Raw genomic sequence first — 8,016 nt, forward strand, 5'->3', positions numbered from 1 at the left:
ATGTTGCTGCATAGACCCCAAACTTTAAGTTCCGAAGAGTGTCTGAACCAATTCAACGGACAAGATGAAGTGGCTACTCATCACGCTCGCTTGCATTCAGCTCTCTGAATGTTTATTCAAGTAGGAAATCATCTGATTTTTGGCTAAATTTTGGAGAATATATTTCTTTGATGAAAAAATTAATGAAATATCTTCCTTGTGTGCGTTTGGAGCCCCCACGGCTGTAACTGCAAGAAAAAGAGGGCTGGTGTCCAGCAACTCCCTGTCATGGGTCAGACTTGGATGTGGTAGTGAATGTTGATAAGCACCTGTGGAACCATATTACAGTAAAGAGCCAACATCTTTAGGAAAGGAGAGGAGTGGGGAAAAGTGACAAAGAAAAAGGATTCTGTAGTTACATTTTTAACTTCATTACCTAAGGTTAAGAGATAGAAAGAATAATTTGTCAGCAAGGAACATTAAAAGTTGATGAAATTTCAAACTTACTTCTTATCTTTACAGAGTGCCCTTGATTAAGGGTAAACCTGTCCGTCAAGTTCTTCAGGAGAAGGGACTTCTTGAGGACTTCCTCAAGAATCATCCATATGATCCCTGTTCCAAATTTGAAGGACCCTCCCAATCCCTGGGATCAACTGAACCATTGATTAACTTCCTGGATGTAAGTAATCTGTGAGTTTTGTAAACAAAAGTTGGAAAATATTAATATATTTATATTAAACTTACATTTATTGCAGCTATCGCCTATAATTTGTATTCTGCTCAGAGCTAGGTATTATTCAAAGGTAAAAATTCATTAGCAGATAGTTTGTGCTGATATAATTTAAATATAAGACAGCATGGTCAAAACGCTCAACATCATCTCAACCATGAAATACATTATCAGTATAATACATAGAAATAGAGTGATTTCTTCTTCTTACTCATTATCTCTCTTCAATTTAAATGGCCTGTAGACTTCTGATTCTGTACCACGTGATTTCAAAAGCAGTGATCGGGGGATTTACCATTACTGATGGATACAGAGGAATATTAACCTAATATCACATGGGTATATTCCCACTTGATACATTGTGGACATTTTGTTTTTGCTGACAGTTGTCGTACTATGGAGCAATCAGCATTGGGAATCCACCACAGAGCTTCACCGTCATCTTTGATACTGGCTCATCCAATCTTTGGGTTCCATCAATTTACTGTTCCCAACGACCATGCAGTAAGTAAATTTTACCCTGCTGTTAAACAAGCTTATGCTCTTGACTTTCCTAATCGTTAGAGGGCTATTGCTAATCCCAACCGATAGTTAAGCAGTAAACTGAACAAAGTCAACAATCAACAATGAAGACACATTCTCCATAATGCTGTGTCTGGTTGAAGTTTAAGGTTAAATTAGATTTAGGTTTAAGCTTAAATTCACTGAGTAGGCTAACAAGAGGACAGCTGACCGTACCTGGCCCAACATGTAGTATCTTCCTTCACACAGACACATATACACTCACAAACCATACTCTGACACACTCACACACATATACACTTCCACAAAGCCAGCCCCCCACCCCAACACACCCACCCCACCACCCCAACACACCCACACACACACACACGTGCACGCGCACACACACGCGCACACACACATTTTATTTCAGGCTCCCTTAAAAAAAAATCCATGCAAGTTCCTGATCCTCTTCATGTACCTGGGTCTCCCTCCAAGAAAATGGCAACCAGTAATACACTTATGAGGCTACAGAAAATTGGATGGGATGCTTGGTAACAAAAATAAATTATATCTTCAATGTGACAATTTAGATTATTTTTTGGCACAAATATTTGAACCAGCATTGGATTAAATGCTGAAACCTTTATAATAATTTGATGAAATGGATGTTTCTTTGCAGTGGACCATCACCGATTCAACCCAAAAAAGTCCTCAACATATAAGTCAAATGACCAGTCCTTATCTATCCAGTATGGCACAGGCAGCATGACTGGTATACTGGGATATGACACTGTCAGAGTAAGTAGACTGTGATCCTCATCAAGTAAATCAAATCCCGTAACAGTGATAATTGCTTTCCAAAAGTTACAGGTTCAAGTCAAAGATACAAAGATTTTGGAATCAAACATAATGAGTTGGATCAGTTGAAAAGCCGGACAGTTGAGTGGATGTCTAATGATGATGTAGCAGAGGGTATCGCGAGCTTCAAGTTGATGATTTGAAATAAAAGATTTATTTATAAAATATATAAAATATAAATATAAAGTGTAAGATCGACTTTCATAAATTTATTGACAGAACTCCTTTTTGTTGGAGCATCATAGAAATTTCATGAAAATACTCTCTTGATCTAACCATTCAGTTCAACTCAGACCTTTACGCCTATTTGTGTTGTATGTGGGATCTGACAGCCTTTGCTCAGTGGTAGCACTGAGTCAGCAGATCGTGGATTCAAGCCCACTTGAGCACATCATCCAGACTGAGAGTGATGTACTGTTGGAGGTATCATCTTTCGGATGAGACGAAAGTTCTCAGGATGGATGTAAATGATCCCAAGGTACTATTCAAAGAAACGCAGGAAAGCTCTCCCACTGTCCTGGCCAACATTTATCCCTCAACCATCACTACCAAAAAAAAGTAGAATTGGTCATCTATCTCATTGCTGTAATTGCTTGGCTGTGAAGTGTTTTGGGACATCCTAAGGTGCGATATAAATGCAAATTTGTTCTCTTTCATTAAATTCTGATTTTAGATACAAAGAGTAAAATAAAAGTACTGCAATAATATTTAACAAATAGTGTAGAATCGCCTTAAAAAATTTAATTTAAGAAAGCATGATTTAAACAGATGAATAAAAGCGAATGTTTACTAATGTTCTCCTGATTTTTATCCTGATTTTATCCGCTGGATAATTAACTCCAAACTTGGCTCTTCTGCAATAGTTTTAGAGGCGAGTTTTATATTGATAGGAGGTACACTAGAAATTGTGAAGTTAACTGGAGAAAAGCAAACTTCAATTCTTGCCTCCCAACTCTACAACTAAAATCTCTTGTAAGTACCAAAGAACTGAAATCATGGGGTCACTTCCAAATTATTTGCACTTTGCAACAAAAGGGCATCAAATTGACCACGAGATGGAACTATCAATGGCAGGAGGTTGTGAAAAACCTACTCGCCATGTGTGATCAATTTATGAAGAGGATGTCATCATGTCATGAAATTTGAAGTTCGAGTCCAAACATCTGTGCTCTAAACTGTTTGTACATAGTTACATATCATAGGGGCAGTCAGCATGGTTTCAAAAGCAGGAGACAAATCCCCACCAACTTATTAAAACTATTGCAGAAGAGCCAAGTTTGGAGTTAATTATCCAGCGGATATAATTCACTGGATAAGATTTTGGTTAATTCCTCATGATTTATCACATTATCTTGTTTTTCTAGCTTTCAAACGTAGCTATCAGCAACCAAGAATTTGGTTTAAGTGAGACCGAACCAGGCAGTTTCTTTACCTACAGTAAATTCGATGGAATTCTGGGCTTGGGCTATGCATCTCTTGCAGCATCAGGTGCCACGACTGTGTTTGATAACATGATGTCTCAACAATTGGTGCAGAAGCCCCTCTTCGCTGTGTACCTATCCAGGTAAACATTTCGTATGTCTTTGTTTCTCCATCGTATAACCCCTAAATGAAGCAGGTACTGTTTTTTTATGCTTTCACCCAAAAAAACTCAGCTTGACTCAGTTGGTAACACTTTTACCTCTGTGTCCGAAGGTCTTGGCTTCAATCCTACTGCAAAATTTCAGCACATACTCCAGGCTGATGAGTCAGTGTGGTATTGACATTGTCGGACATACTCTGCAGTTTTAAGAATGTACGGCATTATTAGAGGTATTGTCTTTCTGACGAGATGTTAAATTGAAGCCCCGCCTACCTGTTCAGGTGGGTGTAAAAGGTCCCAAGGTATTACTAGGTGTCCTGTCCATCGGAAATCCCTCAATCTATTTGTGGCACTCTGCTGTGTACAAACCGACTGCTGCATTTATCTATAGAACAGTGACTATACTTCAAAAGCATTCATTGGTTGAGGAGCACTTTGAGCCATCCTGAGGATGTGAAAGGCACTACATAAATGCAAGAGCTTTCTATCAAAGTTATTCGTTTTCAAACCTTGCATCCCTTCTCTGGTGCTATCAGCCCAATTTAGAATTGAATCCAATAGGATCCCAAAGGTCACAGATTAAATCCTGTATAATTTATTTAAAAGGCATAGTTGCTTTATTTGAGCAGATAGAATCCTATTGGATGGCATGAGTTTCCTGGAGTATTTATGGCAAGGATACTGACACATTGCAATTAATTACTTTTAATAACTGATTTGGAAAAATGATGATTTAGATACAATATCCAATGGGCAGTGACATCACCAAGTGCTAAACCTCTAAACCAGAAATATTTCAATGTGAATGAAATTGTTTCTTTGTCTCTGAACTTTTTTTAAAAATCTATGTTTTACAGAGAGGATGGTCAGTCCGGAAGTGAAGTTGTATTTGGTGGAATTGATCCAAACCACTACACCGGTCAAATTAACTGGGTTCCCGTTACTCATGAAGCCTATTGGCAAATCCTCATTGACCAGTGAGTGATTTTCCCATCTACAACTGGGATACTTCTGAAAGTGGCGTTCGACAAATCAACCATATCAAAAGATAAAACTTTATTGAGACAATGTGCTGAGGATGTCACTAATAATATTTTTCAGGTGAAAACATTTTTGGAAGGCTGATTACAGTAGAGAGCACATTCACTGTATTTCAGTCTTGCAATCAATGTTTAATCCAATGGTTTGAAAATAAGTAGCCAGAGGCGACATGAGGATGCATTTGATCAGACGAGTGAGTTGTAATGATCTGGAATTCACTGCCTGAATGGGTGGTGGAAGCAGATTCAACAGCAACTTTCAAAAGGGAATTGGATAAATACTTGAAGGAAAAACATTTACATGGCTATGGGAAAAGAGCAGGGGAATGGGTCTAATTGGATAGCTGTTTCAAAGAGCCAGCACAGGCACGATGGGCTGAATGGCCTCCTCCTGTGCTGTACCTACTCTGATACTATGATACCATGAAGTACATATATTTTACTTGAAGAGCTTTTTGTCAATAGCGACCATATGAAAATTCTGTTGGTCGTGAAAGGCCAAAGATCATGTTAATTGAATTCAACTCTCATTCATAAAATGAGGGCAAGTGTCTGTCTGTGGCACCCATAACCTTATACTGTATTGGCATTTTTGTTATCTTATTGATTGGACAGGGGCAACTGCACCTGACATATGGGCCTGTGGTTGTCCTGCAATTTTACACACAATGGCGTCCAAGTGTGCCACCTATTGGTGGAACTATTGGATCTTTACAAACCACTCTTGGTCGGTTCACAGCTGTGCCCATGAATGAGGTTTCCCATCACACTGTCAGCAAGTGGGAAATGGGGCACCTGTTCTTGGCATCATTGGACCAACAGGCATTAGTGCCAGTGGACGGTAGAACTTGATACTGTCTGCTTCTCTACTGAAAACTGATTTTACCAAACTATGTTGAAACATACAAGCTAAAAGAAATGAAGGATTAAAATACTGAGTCTGTTTTAAAAATGTCAGTTGTGTCAGCATTTACTGAAGATATAACGTATATCATAGCTGATTAGGAACCCCAGCTTGGTATTACTTGTTCAATTGGTCTAATAAGTGTAGTTTTTTTAGATCTTTGACTAACTCTTGATCCAATTATCTCCCTCAGAGTAACAATTAATGGCCAGGTTGTGGCTTGCGATGGAGGTTGTCCTGCCATTGTTGATACTGGCACTTCTCTTCTTGTTGGTTCCAGCTCAGCCATCGACACAATTCAGCAGTATATTGGAGCAACTCCAAATTTCTATGGCGAGGTAGAGATGCCATGTTACAGTATCTGGTGCAGTGAAGGATTGTCTGAGAGTGCATCAATGATTGTTTCACACTGTAGCCTGTCGCAGACAATTTCAGAATTTAAGTACTTACAAAGTGGAAATTGATATATTTTAATAATATTGCAATTTCTCATATATAATTGGCTCTGCAAAAATTCCCTCAGCCTCTTTGCGGGTATTAAATTACATTCCATACAAATGAGGCAACAATCACTGTAGCACAGATGTACGGCCCCAGAAATGCTTGGAGTTGCATCACCATTTGTTGCAAGTGCAAGGTAACGAATCTTTACATATTTGAGTCTATTCACTCAAGGACAAAAAATAGTGCTGGAATAGGCCACAGTGTCAACTCAAGAAATCCACAACCTACAATCCTATTATTGCTTTAACATTTAGATGAGCTCTAATATTTAGAAAGGTTTAGTGTGTTGTTGCTTAATTTATCTTAAATATATTCTGGTAACTGGCAATGTTCCTCGATAACAATTTTCTTTCAGCTTGCTTGTTTTTTCCAATTTCACCTCACATTAATTCCAATAGTGATTAACTAGTAATTCCATTTAATTATAGATGATTGGTTGTAAATCCCGAAGCTGAAACAATCACTAAAAACTGTTGCTATTTTCTTCCAGTACTCCATAAACTGTAACAATATCAACAGCATGCCCGATGTGGTTTTCACCATCAATGGAGTTGACTATCCTCTTCCTGCCAAAGCATACACGTTGAAGGTATGTGTTCATGTCTTTATTGCAATATATCCTTTTAATTACAGTCTTATAACAGATACAATTTTTGGATGGGAGCTTATTTTTGTTTATTTGCCATTGTCAACCACTTTTGACATTTAAGTTTGTGCCATTTACTGTGGGGCTGCCAATTTTCTCTCTCTGTCTGAAGAGGAAAGAGAGAAAGAGCACAGAGTCTCTCCTCTGACCCCTTCCCTCGCTCTGTGTGTTGATGCTTCACTTGGTGAGCTGCCAATCAAAGTTAGCATCTTGCACAAGAATCCACCTGCTTGGTGTGGAAGCTTCTGGTACTGGTATTGCCCATTTACCTTGATGGCCATATTGAATTGGAAGCCATTTCCGCAGCAAGCTGCAAACTGCTCTGGAATTTGCTCAATATTTTCCCATTGTCACAGCACTGACACAAGGTGCAGAATGTAAACAGTTTCACCCCTTGTCCCATTTCCTTTTGGAATACTCATTAACATTTCCAACAATTTTCAAAAGATATAAAGGAGTAATTGTTCAGAGATTAATCAAACATGCTGTAGAGATCACTCAAGGAGATAGACAAATGACCCAGTATTAATTGTTCCCCCTTTTCTTACAGTACACTTACAGCGACCAAGTCAGCTGCACAAGTGGTTTTGGCGGCTCTGGTGGATACCTCTGGATTCTGGGAGATGTGTTCATTGGAGAATATTACTCCATTTTCGACAGTGGCAACAATCGTGTGGGCTTGGCTAAGGCTGTCTAATTTATTCATCTATATTCTCATTGAAAGCTCACCCTGATTCCCATTTTCATGTTGACTTAACCAGTCACCTGATTCCCCAGTGCAGCAATTGATACCTGGCTGCCCAGTGTAAGAGATGAAGTCATCACATCTTGGATGACTAAAAACAAAGATACACCGTTGACTGCTTGGCTGTGTGTTGGTGCTCAGCAGTGCTGTCCACTAAGTTACAACTGAAAGGCAATGAAAAATTAAATAAATGTCTTGTCAGGGTGGGCTTTTAAAGGAACAGTCTTAGATCACTAGTTCTGGATTGGAAATGAGAATGTTGATATAGTCTAATTATATCTCCTCTTTGATTGTGTAGCACTTTTACTCAGTTCTTTCTTGGTTTGGACATTCAGCTGTGATATATTATTGGTGCAGTGCTTCACTCCAGAGCCATACACATTTCTGTTGAAGGTGGATGACCTCTGCAGTGAAACCTGATTTGATGTAAATGTGATCCTAACATCACACAGCTGGTTTTTCTATCCTTTGGAATCTCTTTATTAGTGTAGTTCCTAAAATTGCTCAATAAAATAGAATCATGA

At 38.7% G+C, this 8,016-nt stretch overlaps 1 pseudogene; it reads left to right on the plus strand.

The window, feature by feature from the left end:
- Positions 1-8,016, plus strand: LOC137344733 (pepsin A-like; annotated as a pseudogene).

The sequence above is a fragment of the Heptranchias perlo genome, chromosome 27, assembly GCF_035084215.1.
Source record: "Heptranchias perlo isolate sHepPer1 chromosome 27, sHepPer1.hap1, whole genome shotgun sequence".
Classification (NCBI taxonomy): Eukaryota; Metazoa; Chordata; class Chondrichthyes; order Hexanchiformes; family Hexanchidae; genus Heptranchias; species Heptranchias perlo.